The following is a 19426-nucleotide window of genomic DNA, read 5'->3' on the forward strand; positions in this document are numbered from 1 at the left end:
ATGCTGGATGCATCCTCCATGTGATCATTCTTCTGGAAGATCATTGGTCACTCTGCTCACTCATCCAACCACATTCAGCATTCTGCTGTCTTCAGAAAAAGCTAAATCTGTTTTGTCCACCAATTTACATTTATACCCAGAATTGTGCAGCCTATGAGTTGGCTTGTGCTCATGTATAACACTTGTTGAAAAAGGAAATGTTAAACCTTTGTACCGTGAGCTTTTTCTCTTTGAAGAATAGCATAATTGTTATGCTCATAAAGTTGCACAATGGCAATGTCAAACTCCAGACCTGGGGATATTCAGCATCTTCTCCTGGCTAAAGATCCTGGAGTTGCAGTTCATATCAATAGTTTGGCATGCTTGCTCTAGAATTAAGGACTTATTAATATAGAACTGGTATAGAATGGTCACTTGATTGCAATCTGCAAAAACAAACAAAACAAAAATGTAACCACCATCAGACATAATAATGCTCAAGGTCACAAACTGTTCTGAGTGTCTTTCAGCAAAATCTGCCTGCTTTTTTGATTCCAGTTTGATGTATTTGGCTTGATCCAAGCCACAAGGCACAGGAAAAGTGAATATAAGTAACTGAAGTGTACCCCACAATTTCCAAAAAGGTTTGTGTACACTGTGTAAAATATATGTAAATCAGAATGCAATGATTTGCAAATCATTTAAGTCCTATACAGTATTTAAAAATATATAATATAAAAAGATAACATAGTTATTGAAGCTGCATTAATTAAAACTGCATAATTCTAATGTTCTCTGAAAAACATATGCTCATTTTAAATTGGATGTCAGCAACACATTGGGACAAGGGCAAATTAAAAAACCAAAAAAGGTGTGCAATGCTAAAAAAACAAATACAAAGGGCAGTAACATTATTGGGGCTCTCATTAGTAAAGAAGGGGGAGATGTGACCCACTCACCATGTAGCATTGTGCAGGCAAATATAGCAACAATTTAAGAATAACATTCCTCAACATAAAAATTTGATAAAAAGAATTTAGGGATTTCATCACCTGTAGTACATAATATTATATAAAGATTCAGAGAATCTGGAGAAATCTTGCAAGGGACAAGATCAAAAGCCAAGATTACTTGGGAGTGATCTTCGGTCCCTCAAATCAATCTGTATTAAAGTCAAACATAATTTAATCCAGAAATGCAGGCCTGGATTTGTGTTCAGGCCACAAAGGCCGGGCCTAGCGTGGCAAGATTTTAGGGGTGGCATGCTGCCCAATCCCCATTCTAAGGAATGGTATAATATGTGCAAGCATTTACACGGGGGGGGGGGGTGTACGCACACACTGTGGCCTAGGGGCAGCCAAATTGGGAATCTGGGCCTGCAAAAATGCAAGATGAAACTCTACCATGCCACATCTCCCAACTGTCCTGTTTTTCACGGGACAGTCCCAATTTTGACAATCCGCAATCCCGGATTGTTACTGAATTGTCCTGAACTTCTCTTTGATCTCCTACACTGAACAACCAACTTAAGATACAATATTTTGAATATGTGGCAGGTGCAATTTGATACATTTGTTACAATTTAAGATAAGCAAAGACACAATTGTAACTATTTAAAATAACCAAGTCTTATTATGGAGTGGGTCATAAAATTCCACCACTCTCTTTGCAGGACAAATCTTATTGTCCATCTTTCTATTTCCAAAATGTTAGGAGGTATGCCATGCAAAGAAGAATCCGTATATAAACATGGTCCAGAAACATACCGCCTTCTCTGGGCCCAAGCTCATTTCAGATTGTCAAGGCCTATTGAGTCTGCATGAGTCAAACAAACATTAATATTATACAGAACTCACTTTAATTAAATATTTTGCCAAGTTAGTGAATTGGAAGTTATGAAAGCAAAATAACATGTGGTCAGTTGAATATTCTCGCATCCATTTCCACCCCCTGTACTTTGTGCTTGCATCTGTAAATGAGTACGGATAAAAGTATTTTCTCACTTGCTTAAAAAAAAGTGTTCAGTGTTTCATTAAAACGAATGTATGCGCCAGTACAAATGCTTGGAATCCATTTTTGTAAGTCAACACTTTTAAAGGAGTAGCAATAGTACAATTTCTCCAGTTGTTTGAGTATTCTTGCTATGAGTAGACCTAGGTATTATCAATCTTTACTGAATGCTGCCTCTTTTAGTGCCTTTACTTGTCTTTATCACACAACCTTCTCCACTGATGCTGCATAAAAATTGCTATTTCAACAATGACAATTACTACTGATGGCACAATATTATTATTTTAGTGTCAGTGACCAACACTATTACTTTTTTGTGGGACACTTCAAAAGTCTGCTACCACCATGTTTGTATTTAGATCTTTATTGTGGACAGCAAAATGGTATAAGGCTACACTAGGCATTAAAGCGATTGTTAGGAAACGCAAAAGGGAATGTTCAGATACACCAAACTAGGTTCTGTCTCTACTTCTATAACTTTTAAGACAGTGATTTTCAAACTATTGGACTGGCCTATCTAGGAGAACCCAAAGCAGTGAATAGTTGGCCCATTTGGATGTTAATGTGTATTTCTTTCTTTAAACTTCATCAATGCTTGATATGTATCTTTAATATTGTTCTAAACTCCATATATATTTAGATCTAAGGAATGGAACATTATATGAAGAAATAACAACAAGTTAAAGCTGTATCAACCTATACTGCCAAGAATTACATCATAAGCAAACTTTAAATTAGTTTGTTAGTACCATCACCACGCCCAACACCAATTATACTGGTTTTGAGGTATGTCAAATTTTATGTGCCCATGCACGTTTTTATATTTGGACTTGGCATAGTTGTTAGGTGTGAAGATGGTTATTATTGTTTACAGGGCAGGATTTTTGTTTTATGATGCCCTAAAGACACTTTTGTTGTTACCCCTGCCCAAACACAATTTACTCAGTGTTATAAATGAGGAATATGGGCACATTTCTTTAAAACAGTAGAGCAGGCTTTGGCCTCTCCCTAAATCTCACCCAAGCCTCTCATTTTGTGCCTTTCTAGAACTAGAGGAGAGCTAGAGCACTGCTGCTGTAGACATTCTTTGGAATTAATTGCTTACCTTGCAGTTCCCAGGAAGTATTCATGCGATTGGATAGCATGCTACCCCTGAATTACTGGCCTATGGTCATTTAAAACTAATTGAATATCTGTGTCAGAACATGTTGAGGTCACATTTTTTATCTGGATTCGAAATAAGTGTAACAATCCTGGCAATGGCTATATGAACCCAGATGGCAGTTCTTAAATATCTTATTGTAAGTAAGTAACATTCCTTGGAGCAATGCCTTTGATGCCAATCAAATATCCTGGTTTTACCATACTCGTTAGTCTGGTGCAGGTTGATGGATTAGAGTGTTAATGCAAACTGAGACAGTAGTTAAGACTTCAGATACTATTTAATTAAATACTATTTAATTAAAGCAAAATATTCAATATTACACTTAAAATGTAACAAGAGCATGCTACTTGATGATACTTGATGATGCCACTAATAAGCATCTCTTGTACATTTGTAAAGTTGAGGAAACCAATAATTCACTGTCTTGTTATGATGTATAAGCAAACTGTAACAGAAGACTACTTGCAAGCTGGTCCAGTCAAAGTGCAGATGGTTCCTGCATAATATGTTTATGCAACGCAGGGTATCCCAAACTCAGAACTAACTCCAAGGTTCCGGTCTAGGCCCACTCTTCTGCCTTTAGCAGCCGCCTTTAGCTTCGGGTGGAGCCCTCCGCCACTCAGATGCTGCCAGGTCTTATTGGGGGAGAATCAAGGAGAGAGTTCTGAGCAAGCAAGGGAACCAAGCGTGGGGTTGTGGAATGGGAAACAAGAAAAGTAGTCAAAAACCAGGCAGGGTTGGAAACAATCAATCAGTACGGTACAGATACAGAAAACGTAGGAATGGTCGGGTCACAGGCCAGGTCAAACAAACCAAAATCGTGGTACAATATCAGGATCCAAAACGGGCAATAACCCGAACAGGCAGCAGACAGGACGAAAACCAGGGACAGGCAGGATCAGTAACAACTTGGAATACACAGAAAAAGCACTTATGAAAAGACCTTTACATTGGGCAATGATAATTTGCCCATGGCTCCTTTAAATATTTAAACTTTGCGGCAAAACGCAGTGACATCATGACAGGCGGCACCTAAACCCGGAAGGGGGCCAGTGAGCACGCTATAGAGCAGATGTGCATGGAGTGAAGAGGACTGCAGGCATCCCCACTAGGAGTGCAGGTGGGCATCCCCATTTGCCCCCTGGACCCACTAGACCACCAGGGAACTTCACAGTTTAACTCCATGATGCAAACAATGCAAACACAGACACTATCAAGTGAAAGTACCCATTAATTAAAACAAACAAGAACAAAGGAAATAATGAAAAGGAGAAAAATGAAAAGAAAACCTAAAAGGCAACTCCCTGCAACATCCAAGAGTATGTGAGTCACTGTCTTATTGTCCTAATTGACATGCTTTCCCTGAGCAAGCACCATCAAGTTTTGTTGTCCCTGGCTTAAAGAGTTGAGAATAAAGCATACCAAATGTTTTTAGCAATATGAAGGCCAAATTAATTTAAGTACAGGAAGGGGATTATCGTCCTGCACTTATCTTTCCTTGTGGGGAGTATGCTGATAAAAAAGAATTGTTAAATTTGTTAAAATGTTAGTCTGTTCAACCCTGTTGGCATACATATGGTATCATGTCAGTCTGAAATAGAAATATAAGAATTACTTTAGTGATCATATGGACTAAATTGCGGATTCAATGCAATCTATCTACCAGAGCTCTCTTTAAAGAGGTGCAGATAGGGGTAAATATCTAGGACCAATAAATATCGGAACCCCAACAGCTTGTTTATAATTAGAATGGAAGATAGTAGGTAAAGATGGGGATAGTGGGGCATGGTGCTTTATATACATGTTGTCTAAACTGTGGCAATTCAGATGTTGCTGAAGTTACCTTCTGTCATGGGCCCTAACCTAGTTAATAAGAAACTTCTCTAAAGTGTAGAGCATGAAGGTTCTGTACAAATGGAGAGTTAGGTAGATAGGGGCTGTATCACAAAATTGCTTAAAGAAAGAGCCAGTTGGTAGTAATGGCCATCTAAGTACCTCTGCAACAGCAGAAAAGGCACATTTGTCTTCTCATACCAGGTGTGACTGTTGGGGTAGATGCTACTAAATGACTCCTTATTGAGCAAGTTGATGACAGCAATGATTAGTGCTGTCAGTACCCACTGTTAGTTTTTATGACCTCAGGTGCTATTTATAATTACATATCCTTTTGGGAAAATGTGTTATTGCTTTTGTGTCTCAGGTCCACATAGTTTTATACAAGATTACATGTCTCTGCAGTGTAGCAGAATTATATTTATTTTCTTTTGTTTACAGAGGATTTTAATAAAGTGTAAGTTTATCATGCAAGCAGGTTTTGATTTCTAAGCTTCGATCTGTGGCTTGGAAGGGCAAAAGAATGAGCTGTGGACCTGTCTTGTAATAACAAAAAATAAATCCTGTTACATACTAGGCATGCATGCTGGAGTGTTATCACAGTTGATGGACAAATAAACCAATAACAATAAACATAAACCAGGTTTATGGCTGAAGAGAGCCTCCTGTAGGCTGCCAGTCCACATAGGTCAACTGAATAGCCAATCTTATACTTTATATTGCATTTGAATGTTGCTCAAAACTCAAACACAAAGTTTTTTCATCTAAAAGCTGGCGCTGTCTTTCTCCTCTTGTAAAATCTCTTTTTGCTTTGAACTTTTAAAGGTTTACCATTGTTTTTGTCAATTGTAATCGCACCAAAATTCTTACAAAAACGAAGAGTTTGAGGTTTTAGTATTCATATTCAGATTAATTCCACATTATTATTCATTGCCCTCTGCCCTAATCTGTTAGTTATCTAACAGTCTAATATTTTTTCCCCTGTACTAATAACAATTTTGCAAGAGAATTTTAAATCTCAGTACCCTTTAAAGCAGAAATATACATTTTCATTTGTCTTTAAATGTTATGTAAAAAACATGTCAGCATATACTTCACAGGGGTTTTATTTGTGTTATAGTTTAATAATCTCAGTCTTCAACATACTCCAGTCAATGAAAAAAAAAAAAACTCTTACAAAATTCCAATGAACAATGATAGACAACTTGCCTATCTTAATAAGTAAGTAATGAGACTTTTCTTAAAAGGGGAGCTACTTAGTATTATTCTGCCAAGAGGTTTCTCTATGCTGGTAAGTACACTGTAGTCTGATAACTGCAGTCTGATAACTCAGGTCTAAAGAAAAGACTAATGGTTTGGTGACCTTAGCCGAAAGATATTTGCCTTGTCTTTAGATGACCTGCCCAATACCTTACAGTGTAATCATTTTCTTCTGCTTATTTCTCTCTTATCTCTGGAATGCACCTTCGGTAATTTGGCATGATATGGCACTGGTCATTTTTTGTAACATGATCTAAGGGTTTATGCTCTCTTGCTAATAGTTTTATACTGTAGTTTACTATGAACACACTTCTAGAGATGCAGTTTGTTTTGAACAGTCCACTTAAAGTTTAGATAGGAAAGCATCGGATTGGTTAACTGCGCGGGTGCAATTTAGCACTTAGGTTCCTAAGTCAACCCCTACATATCTAAAGCTAGTCATAGACCCAAAGATAAAGTTGTATGAAACAAAGATTCACTCAATTTTCGGACCATGTGGGGATCGTCCAAATATTTTCATACCATAGTGATCAGTCGTTTAGTCGATACATGAGAAAAAAAGTTTCCTTGAATGATAGAAGAATGAGAGAGGAAAGATAGGGCCTAAATACAAAGATAAGTAATAAAAAGCAACAATAACAATACATTTGAAGCAACAGTTTGTTTGCCAGCTGGGTTAATGACCCTCATTTGAAAGATGGAAAGAGGCAGAAAAGTAAAACATAATTAAAAGAAATGAAGAGCAATTGGAAAGTTGCTAAGAACAGGACTTAAAATAACATACTAAAACTTAACTCAAAGGTGTATTAAACTTTAACAGCTATGGGAAGACTAAAGCTAATATAACTGATCTATTTGCTCTTTGTTTATATTCAGTCAAATGACAAAGGAAGACAAAATTCCACTTTCACTAATTTAATTTGGAATGAAAAGCAGAGATGTCACCCTTCCTGAATGTGGTGTTTATCCAGACTATGTCCCCTTGTTTTACATTTGCCTTGTTCTTTAATTATGTTCTCCTATCCTCTATCCCCTAATTGGCCTAATTTTACTAAAAAGAGTACTAAAACATCACAGGGGACTAAAACTCTTTCATTTCTGCAGCAGCCTAAAAATCTATACTTCAAACCCCAACCACAACTTATTACTTTGTTTTTTTCATATTGACATATTGGAGCAGCATGGTGGACCATTAAATTACACTTAACACATCATTATGTACAATTTTTCCTAAAACCGATATTTTAATTAAAAAAACATTGCTAAATGATTTCAAGCAACATGTTTGATTTAATCAAAAAATGCAACATTTTTTAAATTATTTTGTTTTGCTCTATAATTTTAAAACAGTACCTTGTATTTGATCCCAACTATGCTATGCTATTGATTACCGTTTATGATTAATCCTTATTGGAAAAAAAATATATATAATTTTTTTTTAATGTTTAAAGTAGACATATATGATAAATGAAAAAGCCCTAATTTTGTAGGTAATAATGGATACTAATAGGTGTCTTTTGGCTGTAAACGAACATTGTCTTCAAATATGGCCCCTTTATTGGAGCTCAACATAAATGTTCTCTGGTCCCTGCCATTGTTTCAAATGAAGGCTGGGCATGTTCTAACGGTCCCTGCCAGAACCACAGTATGAGGGGACAGCCAATCAAAGCTCTGCAGTCACACATGCAAAGACAGGCTTCAGTTATATATCTGGTCATTCTAGCTTCTACATTGCAGTGTGCTGTTTGCCCTCCCCTGGGTTACTATATAAAACTCTTAACAAGTTGCTGGCATTCGAGAACATATAGGCAAAACATTGACTGGCTGGCCAGATAAGGAACCAAAGGAGAAAATACACAAAATCAGGAGCTGAAAGATTCCTTCAAAACAGCAGTGCTGTCCCAGTGCGGCCCTAATAAATTCAGTTTAGAGGTTAAAGTAACAGCTGGGACAACTCTTATGATGCCTATTCAGCATGTTGTAGTTAGGTGCCTTGCAAGCACATTTGGTAGTCCAAGTGAGGGTAATACAGGGAGTGTTACAGCAATGAGAGTATTAAAGGTTGCCTTCCCCTGCCAATAAACACTATTAGAAATAGTTATAATTCCGACATTGTCTAGTATTGACTTATTTTAATGTTCACATTTTTTACATTTACCTGAAATTAAAATAATTACTCTAAACCATAAAAAATTATTTCTTAAGTTTAAAAGCCACAAAAAAACTCAAACACAAAATGTCTCCATCTAAAAGCTGGAGCTGTCTTTCTCCACTTGTAAAATCTCTTTTTGCTTTGAACTTTGGTTTTCCATTGTTTTTTTTTCAATTGTAATTGCACCAAAATTCTTACAAAAACGAAGATGTTGAGGTTTTAGTATTCATACTCAGATTAATTCCACATTATTATTCATTTCTGCTTTTATATTAAGATGTTTTAATAAATATTCGTGGTTTTTAAAATACGAGTTTAGTTGAGGCTGAAAAAACCTCTAAATCAAATCTGAATCTATTAATAAATCAGGCTGAACGTTTATTTTTCCAAACTTTTGCTTGCACTGCTCAGTTCATCCTGCATAGAAATTAATATTTATGGTCTCTTAATACAAAGGATTTCCTAATTAAGTTCATTTGTCTAGTGAATGTCCTGCTCTTGACATGTAAGAAGAACATACTTCACTGGATAAAAATTATGTTTTCTCTCCCACAGCTTATCTGCTCTCACAAGATGAAGAATGGACAGACAGATCAGTCTCTGGACGCCATTAAACCTTGGACTGTCTGCGTGAGAAATTTAACTTGGCGCATCAGATCAGAAATAAACAATGTCTTGTCTACTCACTGGGGTAATTGGTGCTAATGTTTTCATTGTAATTCAATCCCATCTGCAAATCACATATACTGTATGTATGTGAACTCAAAAAATGTAAAATTGCTGATAGATTTATTTTATATTTATGCTAGGCGTATTTTTTGATACAGTATATTTACAAAATTTGTTCTGTTTAACCTAAAGCCTTGGGACTGGCTGTTGAATTACAATTATTATCACCCATGAACATCCAAAGACTGCCATTTTATGTAGCTGTTTCTCTCTAGTTGAATTCCAGCTCCTGTCTTTGAGTCCAAGCATTTCAGAATAATGGCATCTGACATCACTAACCTGATCAATCACTGTTTTTTTTTTCTTTCAACTTTTTCTTTAACATTTTTACTGCAGAATGTTAAATCCACTTTGTTTACTGCATAACAAGATATTGGTAGGTATTGCATTTTCGACTGTTTATGCAGTAATCATATGTTTTCCATAGGTTGTATTATGTGATAAATAGAAAAGGAAGATAAGGGAAAGAGAGTGAACAATTAGAAGGGAAGTAGGATGGGTAGAGGGAGGTATAGGGCTCATGTTATACATTCATGGTCTTTGTGAAGTCTGTATATGATGTGTCTGCCCTTTAAGGCTGGTTCTTCAGGGTGATAGTTTTGTCTTTGTCCTGTGCTTAGATAGTTTAGTGGTTGTCGTCTTCTTGCGTTGGGTGATTTTGGGTTTCACATTAAGCTTTCTATGGGGTCCAAATTGAATCATATTTATCCATCATGCTGTGTAGCATTGCAGTAAGTTTTTCCATCTAGGACACCCACCAGATTTTTATTTCTAGGAATGTATGAGCTATGATGCATCTGGTGGGGAGGCAGATTTGCAAACAAAGCTTAAATAATTGTTTGGTGAGAGAGTCTGTTTTTTTCCAGTGCTCAAGAGAGTGAGTATTTCTTTCCATAGGGCAGAGATCAGTGGGCACATCCACCACATATGCAAAGCGGCTTCAACTTTCCTGCAGCCTCTGAAGCAATTAGGGTTGGAGCGTTAGATTTTGTGTAGGATTGCCTGAGTCATGTACCAGTCATATGACAATTGTGTTGATGGATGCCTTTCTGATATGGTCAACTTCCTGCACAGTTTGTAGTCTTCATTCCCAGTGTTCCATATACTTATTTTTGTCTGGGGTTGCATGAGATCTAAGATCTAGCATATAACAAAGAGATTTGTCCCCTATTGTAAGGATACAAGCAGAGATATTCAAAGAGTGTCTTTTGTTTAGGGGTCTTTCCCTTTTGCTTTAGAACATCAACCATTGTTTTTGATAAAAATTATATTTATACATTGCAAATAATTTACTAGTATGTGTAGTAGAGTAATAGAAAACCAACAGACCCAACAGTCATGACATGCATGCTGCTGGTTCTGTGTAATTGAATCATTAATTGAGGCTTGTACCAAATAAAAGCAGTGTTCAAAATAATAATAGCTTGTTCCAAATAATAGTTGTGTGGAGTTCAATAAGTGAGGTCATTCATTCTGTGGAAAAAAACTGTCAATTACTGCACTTATTTAAGGAAGGAAGGCAGCAAATGTGAATGCCGGTTATAGTGCATTTCTCTAGACATTGTTCAGAAGAACAACATACTTTGGTTAAAACATTGATTGGAGAGGAGAAGACAAATAAATAAGTGCAAAAAATGCTACAAATGCTTTAAAATGACAACCAAAACCTGAAAGATGTGGAAGAAAATGGAAAACTACCATTTAAATGGAGAGAAGAATAGCCAAAAAAATGTCACAGACAGCCAAAGATCAGCTCCAGGAAGATCAAAAATGGTCTAAAGCTAACTGTGAGTACTGTTACAATTAGAAGATGCCTAAGTGAAGCCAAGCTCTTTTTTTGGAACTTCTTTTTGGGCCTAGGGCCACAGAGTTTGTCAGACAACCCCCAAACACTGAATTCAAGCCACAGTACATAGTGAAACATTGTGGCACAAGCATCATGATATGGGGATGTTTCTCATACTATGGTGTTGGGCCTATTTATAACATACTAGGGATCATGGATCAGTTTCAATACATCAAAATGTAAGAGGTCATGTTGCCTTATGCCAAAGAGGAAATGCCCTTGAAAAGTCAACAACCCCAAACACACCAGTAACCGAGCACGATCTTGGTTCCAGACCAACAAGATTGACGTCATGGAGTGGCTATCTCAATCCCCAGACCAACCATCCTCAGCTGAGGATGATGGTGGTGGTTGTAGTTTAGTACCATCCCAGAGTTCAACTTCAACCTGACTTCTCTAGACAGAGGTTGCTATATTACCACTCCCAGCATTTTTAGTTGAAAATGTCTGTTTCTACTGTACTCTGCATTGCATTTAATCCTATAGGCAGGGGAGTTCTTATTTGATGTGTCCCCTTATATTAGCTACTCTTTTTCCCTGTGGACTCTGTATTAACCTACTTGGCACTTGTGCTAGATGGAAAACTACATCACTTGGCAAGACTTGACATTTAGGCTAAGTGCCAAGTCAACCACTCTCCATTTCTTAGAAAAGCCTATTCTTATCACATCGCAAAGAGAGATTTGAATTAACGGATAGTAAGCAGAGGTAGAATTGGAATTACATATAAAGATTAATTGTCAGTGAAAACCACTTGCCTCCACTGATAATGAAAAGGCAAACAGTGCTGAAAGGTTTATAGCTCCATATAAGTTTCATGAAACACTTAAACATTGGGAACTGCTAGAGACTGAAACCTTCTGTTGTTTTTGCTGGCATATTTAATAGACACACCTTGATAGCCTTCAATCTAGGCCCACATGAGGCAGATCGTTTTGTGTGCAGATGGGGTATATTAGCAAGCAGATTCTTGTTAATATAAATGATTTGTAACTATAACTTATTGCTTTGACTAACATTCTCTTTAGCAGACCTCCAATAGGTAGTGCTGAGGTTCAAGTGCTTAATATATAATTTTCATTTACTTTACTTCTACTACTTTGAATAGTTGATTGCACTTGGAACACTGGGACACTGGATACCACCACAAATGAATTTGTTGAACTTTTGTTTTTTGGAATGTACTTCACATACGGATGGATTACTTGGACTTTAATTGTTTTGGACTGGCTTGGCTGATAAACCTTCCCAGCAGTTGCTAGCCGACCAATCTAAATGTGGAGGGGTGGGGTTTTGTGTATTTGTACTGTGTATCATGCAGATTTTGCTCACACTTGATAAAGAGCTATTAACCTCAAAACATGTAGTTGAATAAAGGCACCTTGAATTCCTGCGTCTATTGGTATCATTTCCCACTCACTGGATTTATTGATTACTTTTGCTCTGGATGGAAGCAACGGGTTCTTGATACCAGAATATAACAAGATAAGGGTAACTATACCAGTTTACATTGATTTCGTATTATTAAAAGGAGAGGACCACATTTCCAGAAGATTTATTCAAATGTTATTAATGCATATAAACCATTAACAAAACACAGTGGCTGGTGGCACTGTTCTGTTCAGAGCCATTTTAATAAATGTGCCCTCCAAGTATTGAAAGTGTTTTAAATGAATGTCAATAAAATATACTGTTGCCCTACACTGGTAAAACAGGGATGTTTGCTTCAAAAACACAACTAGAGTTTATATAATAAAGCTGCTGCATAGCCATCGGGCAGCCATTCAAGCATAGGAGACACAGTAGATAGATAAATTCTGAAGAATCCCATTGTATAATATACAGTACAGCATATCTGTTAGCTGCTGAGTATCCTGTGCCTTTTCTCCATTTTCAGCTTGAATGGCTGCCCCCATGGCTATACAGCAGCTTGTTTATATAAACTATAGTTGAGTTTCTGAAGCAAAAACACCAGTTTTACCAGTGAAGCACAACACTAATTATATTTTCATAACTTTAAAACACTTTCATTTTTTTGATGTTACTGTTCCTTAAGACACCAAATTAAATATTACCCTTCATGTCCCGTGGAAGGAACGTGGGTTGAAATGTCACTGATTCTCTGTGGCTGCTCCTCTACTACTAGCAACTGAAGTCACAGTTTACATAACATATTTTTCAGATTATTGGAAGCACATGTCCTGTTAGTACGCTCTGTAACCGTGTTCCGTTTTAATATGTAATTAAAAAGACATCGATTAATGCATTACTGCACCCATTTAGATGCCTCTCTACTGAAGCCTGCTTCTTTCATTTATTTTTAGAGACCTGTAATCACTTGTATTTCTGATATCCACTATCACTTTTTTTATTTAAATGCAGTAATTTATTAATTTGTAATATAAAAAATTAAAAGAAATTCTTACAGAAAATCTGTGTATTATTTGGAAGAGACTTGTATAGGATATAACCCAGCTAAATATATATTCAACAGCTGTTCATACATGTAAAATTCTGCTAGTTTGTTGAGCTCACCAAACTAAAATTGGGATGATTTGATTATTTAGCCCCTCTCCCAGTGCAAAGATTGGATTATAATAAGGGCTTCCACATTCCGACCGGAGCAAAAAGTGCACAAGGGGGAAGGGCCTCAGGGGTGGAGCATTATTGTATGGGTGGAGGAATCATGACATTTGGTGGCGCATTCATACCATTTGGGGTTGGGGCTGTGACATCGGAAGTGGGTATTGGCTAGCTTTTTACTTTGGTGTCACACTGTTAAAACCTGAACAGACACTTGTGAACCAAACAACCCCAAGAAAAACCAAAATCTTTGGGTTTAAACCATACAGGTAGAAACCTAATCTCATAGGGCCTATGAAAAAGGACAACGACAATTTGAAAATGAACTCCATCCCATTTAAAGGAGCAGTAATAATGTGGCTGCATGCACATACTTTTGCTCACTTTGCAATGCAGTACTGTACCTCTCAGGTCGCAGACTATTTTAAAAAATGGGCTGTTATTCTCTACCATGCTTAGTGCTCCACATCACAGGCCTGCATACTCACAGCACAGAAAAACTAACTTGAATTAATTTTCAAGAAAATTTCTGGAGGTTCCATGGAATTGTAATATATCTAGACCAGTGATCCCTACCCAGTGGCTCATGAGCAACATGTTGCTCACAAACCCTTGGATGCTTCTCCCACTAGCCTCAAAACAGGTCTTTATTTTTTTGAATTCTGATTTGGAGCCAAGTTTTGGCATAAAAAACAGTCGTACTGCCAAAAAGAGCATCCTGTAGGCTGCCATTCCACAGGCTGCTAAATTATTTTACACCACCCAGGAACATTTTTCATGCATGCATTGCTCCCCAACTCTTTCTACATCTGAATGTTGCTTACGGATAAAAAAAAGGTAGGGAACCCCTAATCTAGACTATAGGGGGCAGTAATACTAAGATGACTGGTATACCATTGCTACAATGCCATTCTGAAAGAATTTTAAAAGAGAATTTTCTTTACTGTTGGTTTCTAGTGAATTCATGCACTCTGTTTCCCCCTTAACAGCCCATCAGCAGAACAATGGCAAGGTAACCAGATAACAGCTGCATGACACCTGCACTGCTATAAATGCTCCGATGCTCCACCAAGTAGTGCATATGAGAATAGCAATCAATAGTAAAAATCCAAGTCAGGCTAACAAGTTATGAATCCTTCAGTAGGAATAGGAGAAACAATAGCCTATCTGAAAACAGTTCCATTGTGAAGTGCTTTCTGAAAGTGCTTTCTGAAACACATGCCCAGGCAAACTTACCTGATATGGCTGTCTACACACAAATATTACAGCTAAAAAAATACATTTATAGGTTCAAGAGTAAAAATGTAAATGGCAGAATAAATTATTTGCAATACACAGTGTCATTTTGTCTTGAAAACTATACCATGAAAATCATGACAGAATCCCTTAAAGTCTAAAGGTGGCCATAAATGCTACAATTACAATCTTTCCCACAATAATTGGTTGTATAAAAGGTGTTTCGTCCACACCACTAACATTAAGAACTGAATCGTTAGATATGCAGATAAAAACAAAAATAATTATTTAGCTCTATCTGATGATTTAGCATTAATGTTACAATGTTCGTTCACCTTCAAACGCGCCCAATCAAAATTTTCAGTCCTGCCCGATGACCATTATCAATATCGGTCACCTTGTCTCCCACCACAAACGCACCAATTATTGTATAAACGATCTTTCATACAATAATAGTGTGACTATGGCCACCTTAGGTATAGAAAATCAAAAGTCTTATACCTAAGGGCATATTTCAATTCTAATTAATTAGCTGGAAATCCTATCTTTATTTTTGAGTAGGTACTAAAGTATTCAGTATTATGTATTATATCTTACTCTTGAAAGATATTCTGAAGATAGATAATTAGTGTTCATAGTATAAACTTCATCATTGAACTATGCTGTAGGCAGTCATTCCAGAAGGATGTTCTTGCCAGGAATTTTGTTTTTAATGATGCATAGTCAGTCCCAAGAAAGTATGTTATTAGAATGCATTTGTTATGCTCACCCATCAGAGCAACTTCACATTCAACAGAAAACTTTTTTTGTTTGCCAGATTTTTACTGTGAAAAATATTACAGCCTCTACAGTATATATAAAATAAATTCTATTCCGTTTCTTTATACAGAGCCTTGTGTAAGTCACCCCCCTTTAGTTCTCCACATTGTGTTGGATCACAGCTTGGAATTATAATAGTTTTTACTGTGATTTTTACCATTTGATTTATCCAAAATTTGTAACAAATTATGTTTTTATGATGTCATACAAGAACCACCTTTGACTTCATAGACTTATGCAAGGTACTGTATATACAAATTAAATATAATATTATTTTATCATAAGGTGATAGCAGCGTTAATACACTGGGATTACAACTACACTGTACACAGTAACTAGAGGTTAGTGTTAATGGTTTAGAAATGGTCATCTGACTAAGGCTTTCATGGCCTTGCCTTGGCTACATGAGTGGTAGAGAGAAAGAGAGAGCTAGCGATAGGACAGCCATATACAGTACACGTGCAGAAAAATTGCATTGCCTCAAACAGTGTCCCCAGATTGTGCCACCATAGGTAGGAGAGTTCTATGGTTCTAACAACCATAGAGGAAGCAGACCTGTGCTCTGGACCTTTTGCTTCATCAATAGTTATGCCATTGTCTTTTCCGCAAATTCAAATTAATGCCTACTATTCAACTCCCATTAAATATATAAATGTAGACATGCAGTTAAAGAAGCTTGTAAAATCAGTTTCTATCCTTCTATGGCTACATCTAGAATACTATACTATATAGGTAGACCATTAGTGCAGGTTTTGGGAGAAAACTGGGCATAAATAGACATCCATCTATAGCAAGGATGCAGAATTCATTCAATTCCTAGAAGTGTTCCAAGAAGTGTTTTAAAAGAATGAGAAATATAATGGAGTGTTTCCCTGTACTGGTAAAACTGGTGTATTTGCTTCAGAATCTGTACTATAGTTTATGTAAACAAGCTGTGGTGTATCCATGGGGGCAGCCATTCAAAGCTGAAAAAGGAGAAAAGCTACAGGATGCACAGCATATAACAGATAAGCTCTGCAATATACAATGGGATTCTCTATTGTGTATCCTGTGCTTGAATGGCTGCCAACTTAAAGGGAGTCCCAATGTAAAAACTAAAGAAGTTTTTTAAGGCCATAAAAATAGAAAATTACATAGCCTTAGGCGTTTTGTGGCAATAGGCACTTAACACAAATGGGCTGGCCCACTCCATAATGTTAATCTTGTTGGTCTGGAACCAAGATATTGCTCCTTTACTGGTGTGTTTGGGGTTGTTGTCTTGTTAAACACCCATTTCAAGGGCACTTCTGCATTCAAGTATTTTGATGTATTGAAACTGATCCATGATCCCTGGTATGTGATAAATAGGCCCAACACCATAGTATGATAAACATCCCCATATCATGCTGCTTGTGCCACCATGCTTCACTGTCTTCACAATGTACAGTGGCTTGAGTTCAGTGTTTATGGGTCTAGGTGCCACAGACAGTTTGTCAGGTGACCCCAAAGAACAATCTTGCTTTCATCAGTCCACAAAATATGAGGCCACCTCTCTCTATCATGATGCTTGTGCCACCATGTTTCATAGTGTACTGGCTTGAATTCAGTGTTTGGGGGTTGTCCGAACAGGGTCTGTACCCTAACATGCAAAAAAAATTTAAATAAATATTTTGTTTACGGTCTCAAAATATTTACAGCAGTGTATAAACCGCAGTAACACAACACACACAAATCACCCTAGAGCCACTCCAGCTCTTGTTAAAGGAGACATTTTGTGTAAAAAAAATAAGAATGTATCAGTGCATTATACTCATTTAGATATAGAAGAATTGTGCTTTAAAAAAGTAGTGTTTCAGGCTGGTTTATTGAATATTTCTGCAAAAACCCTAATAATCCCTCCCTTCCCTTCCACTTCCTCCTCCCTGAATTCCCAGGCTGTGCAGGGGAGCTGGTGGCTCTCAGCACACTGTACTGTAGGACAGGATATGATTGGCTCTCCATCTACTGTGCTTCTGGCAAGGACCATTAGGACACGCCCACCCCTCATTTGAAACACAGACAGGGACCAGTGAACATCATTAGGGAGCTCCAATAAAGGGGCTATTTTTTTTTTTTTAAAGATAATATTAATTTTTAGCTGCATGTAAAAGCAACATCATATATTACTTATAATTGCCTACAAAATTAGGGTTTTTACATTTATCCTATATGTCTCCTTTAAGAAAATGCATACTGAAGTTATTTTGCTGGAAAGACATTATTCTGACCATTGGTTCAGGCTACTTTGACAAAGATAGAACATTAGCAGGTATGTACAACACCTGGGCTATGGACAATCCTTGCCATTATGTAATCTCTCTCTAGCTGTGTTTCACTAGTGCAACTCATTAGGGCAGGCTCTACTTGGCCCACACACACATGCCCTCAATCCACACAGTCACATCCCATTATGTTAAAACCCCACCACTGCCTAATAAAACACACTTGTACAGCCTTGTCTGTTATTGGACCCCTGAATTTAGAAACCAGTCTTCTGCCCTGATGGTGACCCTGAAGAGTCCAATGCTTTTTATCACCTCTCAACATGCTTAAGTTGCTCAAGGGCAGGGAGCAGGATCCATCAATAAGTTCTACTGTTTACATTTGATCTCCTGTCTATGGAAGGATCACACAGCCCCAGCCCAGCATGACCTTCAGATGCAGCACGCTTTCGTCATATAATTACTCTTCATTTGTAAAGGTACATACAGTAGTACTGGACTGGGTGCAGCTTAGGGAAATAGAACATTACCATACTACAGATTTAGTAATTGTAACATTCTATCCCTTAAAGGGTCATGTCATTATTACTTACATTATTACTTATTATAACAATTGTTCCTTGCAATCTAACTGCAGGCCAAGCTCCAGTTAATTATGTACAAACATGTACTGTTTACTCCAAGTTCCCTTCCCTTTCGCTGTGGTGGCCTAGGGCTACTCAGCCAGTCTAGCATTTAAACGGATGGCCTGTTTTGAGTTAGAGTGAATACATTGCAGTTTTGGGTATTTCCATCTTAAATAATGTGATTATATTCTCAGATCGATGTTCTTAAAGCAGACATGGAAAGCGCAGAGTGGAAGATTCTGGAAAACCTCTAGAAATTCTAGAAGGTGTTGTTAAACAGATAGGACAACTGGTGTTTGAGATTCACCTTCACTGGCCAGGATTCGAAGTCAGTGGAAATGATAGCAGCGTCGTCAGATACTGGTACAGCCTTTTCAAAGAACTTGTGCGCAAAGACTTCAAACTTTTCTACACTTACAAGGACTTATCTAAGCCACAAATGTTCCTTAAAAAGGAAATCTTTAATGCAAGCAGCTGTTATATACTAAGCTGGGTAAACACACGATGGATATGATATGGATACATGTATTAATTTGAATATTCACAACAGAGGCACAGGAACAAAACAGTAAAATGCAATGGGATCACCACCAGCCACACATGGAGAGACTCCACTCCAAGAACCTGTAGCATGTGTGTGATCTGCATAATATAAAATAGGTTTATGCTGTTCACTGCACAAGTGTTTTGCAACAGGTTTGGGATCATGGAGTTAAAGGAGAACAACAAACTAACAAAATATTTGCAGATCTCTGTATCAAGTGGTGCTATTATAACTTTATGCCATTCTTTGAAATAACCATTATAATACCTATAACCAATACCTATAAATTGGAAGCCAGCATATAGGACAGTGACTGTTAACCTACAGATTGGGAACCAAAATTACAATCTACATGTAGTCATTAATAAATATTTAGTTTATTAATACACTCCACTCCCCCCAAG

General features: G+C 37.2%; 1 pseudogene; it reads left to right on the forward strand.

Annotated features, from left to right (window-relative positions):
• The first annotated feature begins 8972 nt into the window (after positions 1-8972).
• Positions 8973-19140, forward strand: LOC108717426 (annotated as a pseudogene).
• Positions 19141-19426: the final 286 nt, after the last annotated feature.

This window comes from Xenopus laevis, chromosome 5S, assembly GCF_017654675.1.
Source record: "Xenopus laevis strain J_2021 chromosome 5S, Xenopus_laevis_v10.1, whole genome shotgun sequence".
In the NCBI taxonomy this organism is placed as follows: Eukaryota; Metazoa; Chordata; class Amphibia; order Anura; family Pipidae; genus Xenopus; species Xenopus laevis.